Below are 17,409 nucleotides of genomic sequence, written 5' to 3'. Positions count from 1 at the left end.
AGTTTTCGTTGTTCTGTGTCTTTTAATTACGAATTCTACAATCTCCTGCAACACGTCAAGCCTTTTATGTAAATGGGCCACTGTTTTCATTACTAAATGTCAAAAACATTACGACCTATATTTCTTTCTGATGAATGACATTTTAGTAAATTAAATTTTACCAATCACGATGTGGTGATTATCAGGTAATGACGACTCTAATAAAATTCAGTGGCTAAAATACATAAAATTCAAAGGTAACCTGATTCAGATTAAATTATTATTTTATTCCTTTATTGTACTGGGGATACTGGGAACGACCCGTTCTTCAAGTTCAAGGCTTAATCTATAGACATTCAGTAAGACTCCTTGGACGAGGGATCGGCCCGTCGCAAGGCCTCTACCTGTACACAGGACAGCACAACACAGAAAAACGCGGACAAACATCCATCCATTGTACTATGTGTGATGATTTAATTTGCTAAGTGTTAGACCTGGTAAATATATTTATGTTTATTTATTCTCTTGCTGGAGCATCTCCGAGGTCCAGAAGGTCTGTACAAGTCTTACTGAACTCCCTAACTAGACCCTTTTATCAGTTAAAATCGCATATTGAAGTGGGCGTAACCAGCTTAATATACAACAATTTTCTCACTTCGAACGTTGGCATTTATCCAATACATTTAAATACATTACATTATCAGCGTTGTTATTATAATGGCGTCACTGCCATTCAGCTTCTGATAATATGTATTAACGACACATCATCAAACGATTTCCCATAAATTTTCAACGTTAATAAATTTATATATCTAAACCACATACACTTTTGTTAGAGGTGGTGAGCTCTTCCGAAATGTCGTTACAATGCAGAAACCAGAATCGTGTTGCGTTATATTTCTTTACCAACCACAATTAAAATCGGTCGAAACGATACCAGATATTATTATTTGTTGTATGAAATCGATAAAAACGTTAAAACGTGGGTTTTATTGAATGTGACAGCATATTTTGATTTTAACATAATTTCAGTAGCACATGAAAATAAAGAGACTCATTACAAATAATTTTGTATCACAGTGTGGTAAGTCTCCTACGTAGTGAATTATAACAGGAAGTGGAACACGTGGATAAATTTAAAAAAAAATTGCTATATATGAAAAAAAAAAATATATAGTCAGACATCAATTACCTGAAACAGGCCGTACCTACGTAATGCACTATCGATCGGTCGAATGATTGCGTAAACCCTAAAGTTCGAAATGACAGAATTTCCTGACAAACGTGGGTCTTCTCAAGTAATTTCCTGAATAGCAACTCAACACTTCGTAACCATCCAATCCACATCAACCCTGAACCATTATTCAAATCCAGAGAGATGTCTGTCTTCTGGGTTGTAGCTCCGTCAAAACCTCAAATTCTGCAACGCCAAAGGTATTCTGAGGTTACATGAATAAAACAGCCTATATTTTAGCATAGAGGCTGTTGGGTCCGTATGAAGAGGCTTGGACACAGGGGCGTAAAAACAACGGACAGATATTAGTTGTAAGCGTTTAAATAATCGTGTCAAATTACTTACTAAGGTTTATTGTCTCTAATGGATATTTTGAACTCTTCGTAAAATCCTTACTTTGCTCTCTAATATGCGACAGAAAATACTAAGTTGATAAATATACTTAAAATAATTATTATATTTGTTTACCGCCAAATCACAATAAAATAGTAAGATAAGATAATTAAAATGATTAAAATATCATTTTATGTTCCATATCGAGCATTCGATTTACATCGGAACACTTTTAAACTCAAATTACAATTATTTATAGTTTTTACAATTTTATAATTTTATCATCTTTCTCAGTATATTTTATGAAAGTTGTGTCTAGATATTATTAATATAACATTATTGTTGAGGTGGTGTTTTGATGTTTTACCAGTCATATATGAAACAGCAATCGGTTCAGATGTGTTCAGAGGAGAGATCCAGAAGTGTTACCATCTCAGAACGAGGTTCGTTATTGACTCAATGTAAATCGAATGCTCGATATGGAACATAAGATGATATTTTAATCATTTTAATTATCTTATCTTACTATTTTATTGTGATTTGACGGTAAACAAATATAATAATTATTTTAATTAATATCACAATATGACGCAACTATACTATCTCATCAAATATACTTAATTCTTATTTAATCAGAAATATATTTAAGATATAATTTTATAAAATGTAGCAGGCTACTAGGCCACAGCACAGTATCCTACACCTATGGCTAACAAGCAAGGGCATTGAAGAATGTTGGTGTACACATTCTCTATGTTAAAAATTCACGTGGATGAATAAACAAGTACATGAAGTTACAAAGAAACACAAGCAGCTGAATGAATTTTTAATTCCGGTACTGTACTGTGAATTGTGAATACAAACTGCAGACAAAAGCACGCTGATAGAATTTTGATCACATTTTACGAACCCATCGCAGTTCATTTCAGCAGCAGCTAACGATAAATATCTTACGAATGACGTTCATACTAAGCTGCACTCCGTGAACACTCCTCTTCCCAAAATCTAAACTCTCCCACATCGCTAATGTCAAAGTAGTTAACCCTTTGGATCACGTAGCAAGTCTTAAACGACATTTAAAACTAAGGTCGTACCTCAAAGAGAACAACGAAAGTCTCGCGTATACTGAAACGATTATCCGGTTATAATGTGTAGAGAAATATCAAACGACAGCCACAGATATTTTCTGCAAGTACAAGGAACAATTATTAAACGCTCAATTGGATGATGCAAATAGTTACAACTTCGTTTTCAGAAATCACAATCTCAGAACCAATACGTGATAGGGAAGTCTATTTGTGTGTGCACAGGACATAGTGTAAAATGTAACTGACCATTTTCAACTGTACAATTCAATCAACTCGAAAAAGGACGAATCGATTTTAATTAAATTCAACACTGCTGAGTTTCAACATAATTATTTAACAATTTCCATTTTGATTCATTTTTTTTTTCGGGACCCACAACTAACTTTTATTTTTACAAAAAAAACGCATGGGAAACCATTCACGACGATGGAGCCTTGCGCGCTTAGCGTTCAGAACAATAAATTAATATCGAAGAGCTTGATGATCTTAGATGAGATTTCTCTTGTTGTGTTTGCCTTTCTCCTATTACATTTAAAGTAATCGAATTATGACACGGTGTTTCCAGCGACACAGAATTTAACCGCAGACTAACGGACTATATTTCTATTTCTTATTTATTTATTTATTTCCAGAAGGAAGATACTCAATCCGTGCTCATAACTGATCAGGAAGTATTCATATCAGGCGACTGGTACACTTGGACAAGCATATTTACTAAAAGAATTTAAATATTCAGATTTATTTAGTATGACCTTGAACTCGTTTTACAAATAAATAATCTGGCTCGGTTACTCTACCCAAAAAAGATATGAGACAACTGCATGATGCGATTTACATGATGACACAATGAATTAAAAACTGTAGGTCCTATTTAAATTTATGCAAATTTGTTACAGTAGTCAATTTGGGCGCGTTCTCATCAGGTTGGAGCGCCTCTAAAATCCCACTGTTCGTTCGTCTGCACATATTTATAAACTACGACGTGACTAGGCAGGAAATTCCAAGCCCTTTACAAAGGTCAAAGGTGGTCTAATTCCCGCTTGGGGGGATCCCCGGCTGTTCACAAAAGTCAACCGCTGGTGAATTTTCACGTAATGAATTCCCAGCCCTCAAATTTAGAATTCTCCGGCCATTTACAATAGCAAAATGCAATATTATGGCGAGGTCGTCACAATTATTACGCTATGCGTACATTTAATGACATTTATTAAACAAGATGTAATTATATTTTAATCTGAATATGTAAGCATAATATCATTATAGTGTTAGGTTTTATTATATATATTTATTCCGCATATTTGGATAGACGTCATGACAGTTTTCATATATCGGCCACAACATAATCTGCCAGTTATCATTCATTATTTGTTGTGACCTCTGTCTCTCCTGTTCATTCATAAGATTCACACCAATGTAAAGCAAACATACGATAAATATAATATAAATAAAACACGCTGTTTGACGTATTTGTGAAGTCTGACATTATTTCACTTCGGTAAGCCAAAGTGATAATAAACCAACATGTAGGCCTTTCCTGTTTCATCCGTTTTTGAGAGATATTTGAAAACAGTTATATACAAAATGCAATAAGGTAATTAAAATAAAAAATTCAAAGACACCTAAAAGTAAGAAAATAAAAGGATTTGAGACTTTCGCGGCGAGTACAATCAATAAAATCTTCTCGGGCAATCAGTCGCGTCAACTGGTTACCGTAATAAACCGACGTTTCGGGAACCAACTATGTCCTCATCATCAGGGTTCTGATGTGATTCATTGAATCACATCAGGAGTTGGTTACCGAAACGTCGGTTTACTACGGTAACCAGTTGACGCGGCTGATTGCCCTAGAAAATTTTATTGAAGAAAATAAAAGATATATATATATATATATATATACGAAGAATGATGGAGAAATATTGTAATAACCATGGCAAAAGTGAGCAAACCGCTTGTTATATTGGGAAAATTAAGTTGGATAGGGAGGGTGGGAGACAAAGAATCGGAGAATCCGAGGGAGAAGTAATAAAACAATGAGAATAAGCGAAGGGACAGAAGGAGATTGTGGAGACATAAAACACGGAATTTAACAACCCGCATTGCATCTCTCACACAACAACGCGATCTTCGGTACGACAGATCCTGAGAGCACTCCGCGTTGAACTCGCAAGTGGAGGAGTTTCCGATGATCCTTACAGCATTACAACATCCCGTATCGACCGCGTGGGACTGCTAGTGCGAAAATCATGCACGCTGCGGGACGAACTGGGGAAAAGAATGACGCAAATTGCAATTCTGTGCTCCGCACCTGCGAACTACAACAGCTTCCTTTACGGTTGCCTTAAGGAACGTCTGAAAATTGGAAAACGTCTGTAACTATCGGAAGCGTCTTCCTGAAACCGATATTCCGTGAGGCTGTAGTTGACTTCCAAACAAGGTTTGTTATCTTTAGTTCTAAGGGTCAAACTTTATTGTATTAATTTATCGTCTGCTGGGGACATAACTCTCGCTAATAATCTTACTTCATTTAGTGAAATACACTTTCACGTTTAACGAAAATCCAGACCTTAATTAACCAAACTGCCTTCAATGTATCGTACTTCTTAATGTTATTTTTCGGAGGATGCCATAATTTGGGTTACGTTTTTAATACGATGTGTGATAAAGGTTTCTGAGTAGGAACGGAGTTATCTTATTACACATGAAGTAGCCTGAAGCTCTGGAATTATATCAGGGAATCTTAAAAAATTAAGGACCCCCATTTAATTACGTGTCTTTATAGGACACAATTCGGGTGTAAAAAAAGCCATCTACCGGTTAGCGGCTCTGTAGACTTACGTGACACATTTCGCAGTGAACACATTTTTTATGTCCAGTGGTTACACTTTAAATAAGATAGCAACCGATAGAATGGCCTGACGAGTGTCGAATTGTGAACAGTTACTAAATCAAATAAATTAAATCTAAAAATTGGCGAAATATTCGCTCAAATTAATTATAATATGAAATATATATAAGTAAGTTTATATGCTGAATTTAATAAAGTGTATAGTTAGGAAATGATCAAGGTCTTTCTGTAGTCTCAGGTAAAGTTAACAACTACGGGATAGCCTATTTATGTAGCAAATTCTCATTAAACTCGAAACTTGCCCCAAATAGGGATACAAGCTATTATGTAACAGTAACTTAACATGCAAATAAATCCGTAATGAATTTCCTGTCAAAGACAATTTTTCATCATAAGCTTTTTGAACCATAGGGATGTGACATGTAGCACTACATAATAGAAACAGACGGGCAGAGATTCCTATCTTGGATGAACTGAATCGAGGTTCTTTGAGTCGAGACTATCAATGCAGTATTGAACACTGAAATCCTATAACACGAGGAGGCTTTGCTTTTTGAGATTTTATCTAATGATGTCTACTTGCAGCATATTATATTGATATTTCTAACCACAAAAGAGGAAATGAAATTGATCAGGATGATATCTTGGAAACGCAATTAGGTTAAGCTTTGAAGCAGCTTTTAACGTTTGATTGGATATTAATAATAAAATAAGAATGGAATGTTTTGCTCACAATAAATAAATTGCTATTACGTAAGCGTTCATTGTAATTTTTCATACCTTTTTATTATGATATCCGCCGAACCCCTTACATTCGACAATAGAAATGATTTCTACCACGAGTTACAATAAATCGTTCAAGGTCGATTTATTGAACAGGATATTCGCAGTGATGCACAATTCGGTACTCTGCTTAAAGACGTTTACAACGCAAAGCATTTTGAGAATAAACTTCACTTACATACGAGCATTTTCCGACGTAGTTACTTATAAAACGAAACTTAACTATGAATGTCTGAATTTCTGTCCCCCTACATAAATTACTTACCTAACTGTGACTCCTAATGCAAAAATAAAATTTTCAAACAGGTCAAATGAAAGCAAAATTTCTTCGTCACCAAACCACATTCTGGGCGGCTTACTCATCGCCCTGATGATGGCAGCAAAGACCTTTGAAACGTCGGTAAACTTCTACCAGAATACACAGCGCAACAAACCATCAAAAAACATCTTATGTTCACAACGTTTTTCCACGTTCTAAGAAATATTCCAAATTTAAATTTAAACTCTACATTAGATGACAGAAAAATTCAGTGCTGAATTGCATATTTGAATCGCAGTGTTGACTCTCCGGCTAGTCTAAATTTACAAATGAAAAGTCAGAGTTAAAATTAGTTTCATGCGTCTCAGTAGTTATTAAAGTGAATAGTTTAAATAAATTAAAGAAAAAAACCTGATATCTGCATTAGAATTTAATGCATAGAGACCATCCATTTACCTATATGTGGGTCATATTTTGTTACAAAAATAGTCCTGTTTACATCTGAAACTTTAAAATATATACAAAATTAACCAACGTGAAGTCAAATTTAGATGTACTGTTTATCAGCGGACATAGTGGTACATAGATGTCAGAATATCTGTGTATATTGGGACACAATTTTGCACGAGTTGTGAGACTCGGACCAGCTGACGGTTCATAGGTTTGAATTAACAGCAAGCTCTGGATCTCCGTAATTACTGGTCTACTGTGTGTGCTGGCGAATGCAATTAGCTTATATTAATACGGTTAGCAACATCGTGATTTTCTAACGCGCTCTGTATTGCTATTGCGGTATTATTATTTCATACTCGTTAGGATGAGACGAAAAGCTACACTGACCCTTGATGTTTGTGAAGTTTGCTTGTTTACGTATTATATTAATGATACTACCATGATAAAATCCAATCCAATCATACGATATAATCGAACCACAAAAAACAATTTAAGAATAATTGGGAATACATAACGCTACGAAGAAAATACTTAAATTGAGGTAAAATAAATATTAAGTCATTAAGTAAGAAGTGAAAAAATTACATATTCAAAACCTGGTTGCCCAAGTCACAGCGGAAGAACACATTTCTTTGTATCACAAAGGGAGAATTTTGCTGTCTCGAACTGAGTGTATCACATAGTATGATACAAGGAATCTTGGGTATTACAAATGACACTAAATGTAGAAAGTGCCTCATCCAGCCTCCTAACCAATGGGTACCGGGATCCTTTCCCGGGGGTAAAGCCCGGTCACGGCGTGATGCTGACCACTCACCCCATCTGGTGCCGAGGTCGAGAATGACTAGGAGCTATACCCTATCTCCCCCAAGCGCCTACATGGCGTATAGTGGGGTAGTCTTTTGCGCCTTAATAAGCGTCAGAGGCACTTTCTAATTCTGGCTGATGATAATATAGTATCTTCTACAACACTGTGCCAAATAATGGTAACGATAACTAATACATTCCTTATCCATATATATTAAGCAATTTAATTCATACAGCGGACTATTGTCTTTTATAATACAGTAATTTCCGGTTAACTGGACCATCAGTTAATCGGGGCAGCCGTTTATTTGGGACACATCTTAAAGAACAAACAATTTTTAACTCATTACGTGGAACTTCGCCTGATTGGGACAGCTGCTTAATTGGGCCAAAGTTTTCTATTCCCGATGTCTCCCAATTAACCGGAATCCACTGGAAAATTAAGTGCGTTGTTTAGAGGTGAGAAAAATGTTGAAGAAATCAGGCAAGAGAGTAGCAGAAGTCACTCTGTATAAAAACTAAAACTTTATATCTGAATATTAGATGAAAGTCAATTTTTATTGTGCACTAGATCACACCCAATTACGGTTCAATTTTCACAAATACCTTAGAGGAATAAATTACAGTTCATACACCCTGTGAGTGTGTTTGTTTATTGAAGTCTCAGTTTAATATTCTAGGAAATATAAATAAATTAAAGAAATGTTCAAAAACACAGACACTCCACAAATCTGTATCAAAGCAACTCAAATTAATCTGGAATCCAGTACCACACAGAACAATACACATCGCTTCGTTTCTAAGTTCTTAGCGTAATCACATCCGTGCTGTAAGCAGCTTAAGGTTCGTGTGACAAATTGCATTTTAAGCCCTCTGAAAGATATACAGATGTGTTCTCATAGAACTGTGCTAGAGGGCAATGTATCTCTCAGTACAAAATACATATAAATATTTTGTTTGCTGTACTTGTGAAATCAATTTAATTCAATTCAATATGTAATTCTCGTTTATCCGGAATTTCGTTGGTAACATTAGCAAATGGTGAATGTTACAAAGGTATATATTTAGTGAAGATTTCCGTCTTCTGGGTTGTTGCGCTGTGTTGTCTGGTCGATGTTTAACAACGTTTCAGAGGTCATACTGCCTCCGTCATCAGGGCGATGAGTATGAAGATTTCTGTCTTCTGGGTTGTTGCGCTGTGTAGTCTGGTCGATGTTAACCAACGTTCAGAGGTCATACTGCCTCCGTCATCAGGGCGATGAGTATGAAGATTTCTGTCTTCTGGGTTGTTGCGCTGTGTAGTCTGGTCGATGTTAACCAACGTTTCAGAGGTCATACTGCCTCCGTCATCAGGGTGATGACGGAGGCAGTATGACCTCTGAAACGTTGGTTAACATCGACCAGACTACATAGCGCAACAACCCAGAAGACGGAAATCTTCATATTCACCGCTGTGAGAACCTCAAGTCTTACGTATTATTTAGTGTAATGAAATAGAACAGAGACAATACAATTGTTAATGCGTTATTAAAATATTAATTGCTGTTCGTGTAGTTTTGTTTTCTGTCCTTATGATTCAAGGCATTTTGATGTTTTGTGGGAAATGACATCTACAATAAAGGCCACTGTAAGAGTGTAATTGTAATTAATATCATTGAAATATAACTCCTAGTTTGTGTAAAGTCAAAATGCGCCTTTATAAATTTCTTAAAAGTGTAGGAACCTGAAGACGGAGATAGAGTCCCATCTCCGAAACGTCGTTTTTTACGTTTTATATTTACTAGACGATGGATAATATCCAAGGAAATTTTTATTCAATTGACTCTTCACCATCGTCAAGAAGTTTTAGATTTGATATTCTGAAAAGTAGCTTATCGTACAAAAATTATTAACGTTTTTGTAGGTTTACTTTTCGATTATAATCCACAGTAATAAATTTTATTCCTCTCGTTAGTGTAGAAATGCAATAACACTAGTAAATATTCACCGATCAAATAACATTCATCCCACTTTCAACGTGTATATTTATCGAGTTGCGCTTAAAACGGATAAATGTTATGCCGAATGGTACAATGAAGTAAATTAATACTTTTTTGTGCAGAAACATTGCGAAACATAACAATAAAATACATTAAAGTAATTTATCAAATATATTTAGTTGTTTTCCTTTGTTGGATGAACAGATAGACCAGACTTCCTTGCGCTCTCTTAAAATTTGTTACTTGAATAAAGAAAAATATATATAATTATTTTTCTAGCGATGGCTCACATTTCCCACAGCTACTGGTAATATGAGCACGATAATGATTCAGTCTGTTCTTGGTTGTAAAATGAGGTATATGACGTCAGTGGATATCACACTGGTACTGGAAATACGTCTTCATCTAATACTTAAGACTTAGGAATGTGAATCTTATCTGCCGCCTTCTATCTGAACTGAATGTCTGATATTTTAACCACCACCCCTTAATTGTGTTCGTATTTTATTCAGTTCCCCTGTAAATTAAAGTTAAGATTAATAGACTGTGAGAAAAAGTCAATGAATGCAATTTGAAAACATGAACTAAATTTGAGAACATATTTATTGACTTTTTACTATGAAAGTGATTCTATTTTCTAGTGCATGTACGAGATTAAATATTCTTCTTGTATCTTATATGCGTCATGTTTGTGTTTGATTAAATATATTTATTTTGTACAGTCTATACACAAACGTTCGAAGTTTATTGGTGTTGTAAAAATTATATAATTACTCTACACAACATCTCTTGATAAATATAACGTCTGACTACAATAAACAACTTACCATGAAAATGGAAAGCTACAAACAGAACTACGGATCATTATAATATATTGCATCAAATATCTAATAGTTTTTAAAATATTTTAAATTGATAAAAACCTGAAGACGACGGTATTACCCGTCGAAACACGTCGTTTTAATAAAAGCGCTAAAAAAATAATGTAAAATCGTATTTACGATTAAGAGCGCTAATATAATATTTTACACAATAAAATGTTTTAATATTATATAATTTTTACAACACCAATAAACATCAAAAGTTTGTGTATAGACTGTACAAAATAAATATATTAAATATTCTTCATTATTGTTATCAGATCTGAGAAAAGTAAATTACATGTTGTTACAGGTTATATATACATTGTAAAATTTCAATTCATGTTATGCAATCTCATACGATAGTCGCTTTATACTTGAGAACATCGGTACAACAGGAATTATATTTTTCCTTTCTATCTGCTCCCTTAATTCCGTGGCATAATCAATGCCTTCATTTCTGAATATAACTGTTAGTCACTACAAAGTTTTTAGAAAGGCGATACAGAATTAAACTAGGAACTGACTCCCATTGGTTTAATTCACAGTAAATATTACGGCAGTGCTAAATTTCCATATAAAACTCTCGAAAGAAGACACATACAAAAGACTGACAGGCTGTACAACATAACAGAATAGAAGGAACTGTCTGAATATTCACCCAATATAACATTCAAAAGCTAGGGATTTATCAGAAATGTTTAATATACCGCGTACTATATACGTCATACTCTAAAGTTCTAATACAGACAACCGAGGCCATATCATTCTCATATACGACACAGAATGATAACATTTCGTCGGGATGTCGACTGTTGGTATAATGAACTTTTATATCACACGTGATACACGATAAACATTGTCGGTGCTTAGTGATCTTGTATATTAATGCCCTATTGTCTTGAGGAATTACAACCGGAACAGTGCAATTCAAAAGAACGTCTCAGCTGCGTAGTGGATTACGAGAGATGACGTCAAATGGATTACTTAACGTGGGAGAAATATATACAGAAACAGTGTTCATATTTGAACAGTTATCTTGCAAAAAAAAAATACAGGGCTACCAATCTTGAAACGCTTTCGTATGTTTGTGGTGACGAAAGCTGGAGCTAAAGTCATATAGAGATTTAGTTTCGATAAGACATTAACTAAGTTAACTTAGAACAATATTCTTCTGTTCTTTTGTTGTAGTTTGTTATTTATTTGTAGGCATATGTAAATCATTTACATTTATATCAAAAGGAATGCTGCATGTTAATCGGTTCGAAGTTCTGAAATACAAATGTTTTTTACTGGAAAAGATTAAAGGAATTAAACAGAGCAAGTCTTAACATTTGTGCCAGGAACTCTTCTGAGGTAGCGTGCGGTTAAGACAGAAATTTCCTGATAAACTCTGGGTTTAAGCCCAATAAAGATATCGCGATTTGCAAAACCAAAGCCTTATAAGACACTAGAGGTTAAGTAACCTGTGACCGCTATTCGCCTAAGGAAAGCTAAAATAAAAATACGTCAAAAGATCAAAGATACGGGCTAATTAAAATCCCCTTTGACAACTTTGAGTACATGTTTAATGATCATAAACAAATAATCAGTTCTTATACACAATGACCCGGAGACGTCTGTGTTTACATCAACTTTAAACGTGTACGTATTAAAATAATTCTCGGTTGAAAATTTCTTGGTTAGTATGGAATTTGTCTGTGTTGGTAATATACTGATCACTTGTTTGTTATGTTTTGATATGGTGTGGGAGGTAACTCATATATGAGAAATGAATAGAAACGTATGATTTTAAGGTCATTGTACCTCGGTCTGAATGTGGAAGTGAAGGGGAGTGATTCTACGAAATTAACTACACAAACGAGAAATATGCAGATATGAATCTGATGACTGGTGAGGCACGTTGGTATTCAACTGAGTCAGGAGGGTTGTTCTCTGAAATGTTCCCCAAAAGCCTCATACCCTTTCGTCCCAGGCGTCATGCCATGCATCAGTGTTAAGAGACACTGGAATATTCCAAAAAAATGTAGCAGACTGTAGCATTGAATTTATTGCGGAAAAAGACATCCTTAATTACTCCCGAAATAGCACGAAGGGAGTTTCTTCGGTAATTCAAATTTTAAATTTATAGGTGGGGAGACTACCACATGAATTTTACCCCTATGATTTCCAACGTGTTAGAAACTTTACAATCAGAGATCTACATCTGCATCACGATTCTGCAGAATCCTGCTGAAGCTTTAAGAAGTGTACTTCATTACTACACAAAACAATTCGTTTACGATGGTTATTATGCCCATATTAATATATGCTGCTACTATCCTGACGAAATTAAGTGTTTCCCGAGCGATGAAAAGGAGGGCGGTGTCCTGTTCCTTGGCCATCACGATCGCCCGGTCTCAAATTCAAAAATTTTCTTCTGAAAAAGCGTAAATTTTTGTGTACGTTACCGAAATAGTCACCTGGGGATTTATGGGAAAATATTTACAATGCATTTGAATGTCTCTGTACACAATATTTTCGTTCTTGTACTGGGATTTATGTTCAATGTTGTTCAAATGGATTTTACTGCTAATTGGATGGATGACACTCCGGCTAGATGTCATTAGGAGTTATTACGTAGATTTGACAGCTAACGGAAATCATTCCAAACAACAGCTGTGAATAACTATTATTTCCCTATGGAATAAATAAATAATAAATTGTTTTTGTCATTTTTACTGTGTGTAATACCTGTTCTCAAAACATCAAAGCCTCTTTTACAGAACTGAGAAATTACACTGAAACAGGGCACAAACATGGAGTTATGATATTGTAGGATTACCTGTAGTTCATGTCGTAGTTAGGAGATTAATAATAATCCACACTTTCTACGCGTGGTTAGCACCAAAGCAAGCTCTAGGGTGTAATATACAGCCTTCGCATCCTATGTGCAAAAGACGGTTACATGAAGGGTGGACACATTTACGTGTACGCGCTTTTGTACGGTACAAGAAATTTGAGTCACGTATAAAGTTTAAACGACTGTACGAAAATCAAAATAGACTAACATTTCGTGACAAATATATTTTAGCATTTCTTAGTTGTTTATGGTTATACAGCAATACCCAAACTAGATACTGAATAACAGTGCATAAAATGCGTCTAAAAATATTGCAACTGTAAGATAGAAAACAGGATTCGAAAGTCATTACTTCAACGTCCGAACCACATATAAATAAATATCTTAGCACGACAGGTATCGATTTCCTTCCGTGTGTGCATAAGTTAAGACGTTGAATAAATAAAATACAATACCGCGGATAACAAAACTGTACAGGAATTGGAAACTGCGGGTGATGAAACCGTGGATGTCGAGAGAACACTATGTATAAGGAGTTTCGAGAGTATAATCTGCTGCCTTCTTCATGTTATTTGTCGTCATAAGACAAGGGCACAGGATTATTCCTTTGCGCTACGCAGTACAATGCCGATATTAAGGCCAACTCCCGAAACGTAGTCAATATCAAATATACACTGCAATATGAACGATGTCTAACACAATGGTGTTACAATGAGCTACGCTATCACAAAAGTTTAGAATAGGTTTATCACTATTACATCTGGCGAGATTTGAAAGGGAAAATTTCCGTCTGATAAGTGTGACGCATTTCGGTTACCAATTTTTGGCGACTTGGAGAAATCAATTGGAATTCTATTCGTGCCTAATCCCACACATTCTCTCTTTTGTTCCAAATCTATGATGTTCACATACACTCACGCCTGCAAGAATGACATTATACTACACGTAAGACAAATATGTCGTAGCGCTGCTGCTCAATAGGCCGTCGCTTTCCTCAGGTACACCGTAATTGCATGTGGGCCGTGACAAAGTTCAAGTGGTTTTTCATCTGCTTTTCATAACTCAGATTTTAATCGAGTCCTTTGTTTGTGTCATTCCACTGCTCCTCCATATTCACTTATGTATAGGTCGCGCGAGTAGTCGTGGCTCCTAAATGCGCGATGTGTAAGCCGAGAGAGGGGAGTTTATTAGTAGTGGGGGTCGTACAGTCTCAGCTGCGGTGACGCACCGAACTAAACACAGCTAGAGCTACAACCCAACTGAAGCTGACACCCCTCTAGCGCGTGATTCGGACAGGTCCATCTCATACGACCAAAATCAGTCCTTTGCGCATGTGCCAGCATTTCTCGCGCGACCTATATCATGACTTGGATGGACAACTGTCCTGTTGGAGGCTAAACTCCATTCAGATATAGTATCATCCTACAGCAGCGATAAAATCAACGCAGTTCCACTAAGCTAAGTAAAGTGAAATTATCCCATATAGGGTTGAAGATACAGACCACGTTTCTCGAAAACGGTATCTACATACAAGCCCACACTACGTCACAAACCAGAAGAAAGACATCGAAATGACTCATCTTATTACATGGACGAGTTCATAAAATTGACTAGAAAAGTTCACATAAACAATATAATTACAACAGGTTCATTCTACTGCGTATTTAGCCTATTATAAACTCTGTCGATTAAAGTTTTTTATATGAGGTATTGCGTAATTAAAGAAATCCAAATTTAAAATTTCATTTCAAAATTTCTTTTGTCAGATGTGGTCTAATAGCACAGCCTAGGTCGCACTTGTACCAAAATATCCAGGAAAGAGGAAATACATTCTAATATTGATTAGTACAGCACTCTTCATAAAAAAGGACACTTCATTTTATTAGTGCCCACATATATTTTCAGTGAGTATTGCAGTGATACAATATTTTAAATGAAATATAAGCACGTCTAATACGGTTAAGACTGAATAGAACTATTTACGTATGTGAAGCGCATTTAAACGTAGAAGTTTAAAAAAAAAATGACTACACCCCTGTAGGCAACATCAAAGAGGAGATAATAACATTTCTTTACCTTACGAAACGAAAACAAGCAGAATATACTCTGATGTGACTAAAAAAGTTTTATTTAATAAAACGTGACTAGGTTACCTCGTGTCTGATGTCAAAGCTTTGCATACATCTAAAGCGTCTGATGTGATGTCTCATACCTGCAAAAACAAACAAGAAATCATGTCATACAAAACACAAAGGCGGTGTATAATCTGCTTAGTGTTTAGTGACTGACAAGGAACGGATTACGGAACGTAAAATTGTTAGCTTTCTGCATTAATTCAGTTTCATTCTGTAAAGACATCAAAATATAGGAGAACAGCGACTATTAATCGGACACAAGTGTTAGTAAATAATATCGGGCATATATGTAATGAGAGGTGAATGTGGACGTTTTTAACTTCACGTGAAATTTCGACAAATAAATTTAAATAGTATTAAAAATATATTAAAATTGGCCGTCAATCACAATATAAGATAATTAAAAGATTAAAAAATCATTTTACGTTCCGTATCGAGTACTCGATTTACATGTGGAACATTTTACGACATGTTTCGGCTATATATAGCCATTATCAGATGTTATGTTATAAACTTTTTAACTGAATTACTGATTTTTACTGATTTTTAAGATTTTTAGTTTTCATTTTTCTTATCATGTTCACGTCCTTCATATTGTATCTTCATCCATAGTTATGTCACTAATATGATTGTATTTCGTAGTGATGCCAATGTTGTGCATATTGGACTGTGAAGTAAAGGTTTCAATACTATTAATGAAAATTGAATATAGAAAACAAAATAAATAGCTGAAAGTAATCATGTAAACTTACCCAAGAAGTAATATCGTAGCAGTATTAGGAGAGATTGGAGTTATACTGTATCGGATCGTGGCTGGTTACCGACTGCGGTGCTAGTGGGTGAAAGGTGGTTTGTCAGGGTTGAGGTCAAGGTACTGGAGTGCATTAAAAATGGGGTTGTTAAGTAAAATATTATTATCATTAAGGCATATGTTTTGTTTATATATATATATAAATAAATTTAGGATATACTAACACTACAGAGAGTGGTATTCCTTTGGGTGAAAATAAAGGAAAAATCACAAAAGGAAATAAACATAATTTGAAATAAATAAATATGTGGAAATTGAGTAAAGTTAAAAATGATAGTTTTATTTTTCATGATACTGGTAACAACACATTTAATAGATTATCTGAATAAACAGAGCTGAGAAACTTTCTAAACTGAGCGCTGACTATTTTATATGTACAAAATTCTAATTTCGATTCTAACAAAAACTTAAAATTTCGTGATGCATCCTTTCGTCTGGTTCTGTCGTCTTAGTAATGTAATGAATTAATGTATCCAGGATTTGTCACTGTTCTTCTAATGTGTGAGGGTTATTTTTGCAAAACATAATTTAAAAATCCTCTAAAATATGTAAATGAAGATAGATTTTGTATATAGGTGAGCACAGATTCCAAAAATAATGTAAACTTCACAAGATTACTGCAAATCACGATTTTGGTGTACAACATGATCTGGTGGAACTAACATTGTAATCCCAAACTTCCAGAACAGAAAGGATTGCCCGATATAACTGTTCTGCATTGTAGTACTAAAGGTGTCCATTCACACACAGACTGGGCGGAAGGCTACAGCCTGTCAGGCACAGACCGAAGGACTGAAGTTTATGATCAAAAGAGGACGAAGTCCGGTGCCCGAAGGCCCGATATCGGCAACTAATTTACTCAAGGCGATGGCATCGTTGACCACAAACTAACGAAGTATTGCACATAGTTACAGTGGTAAAGAGCAAGGCAAACGATATGAATGAACAGTGTTTGTGAACAACGTTGACAAACACTAAACGTTCTTACCAAAACTTCCTTT

At 35.2% G+C, this 17,409-nt stretch overlaps 1 protein-coding gene across 4 annotated transcripts in view; it reads right to left on the bottom strand.

The window, feature by feature from the left end:
* Positions 1-17,409, bottom strand: part of LOC110831017 (limbic system-associated membrane protein) — a 457,320-nt gene that overhangs the window by 114,271 nt on the left and 325,640 nt on the right. The window contains exon 1 of one of the 4 annotated variants that reach the window (XM_022066532.2): positions 15,616-15,637. The exons of the other annotated variants lie outside the window; for them this stretch is intronic. The gene's annotated coding sequence lies outside the window, so the exon portion shown is untranslated. Of the gene's footprint in view, positions 1-15,615; positions 15,638-17,409 lie in introns of those variants that run through there. 4 annotated transcript variants of the gene reach the window in all.

The sequence above is a fragment of the Zootermopsis nevadensis genome, unplaced genomic scaffold (genome assembly GCF_977971745.1).
Source record: "Zootermopsis nevadensis isolate Lab colony 2312 unplaced genomic scaffold, Znev_1.0 Znev_ptg000020l, whole genome shotgun sequence".
Lineage (NCBI taxonomy): Eukaryota > Metazoa > Arthropoda > Insecta > Blattodea > Termopsidae > Zootermopsis > Zootermopsis nevadensis.
This window is presented reverse-complemented; position numbering and strand designations above follow the sequence as displayed.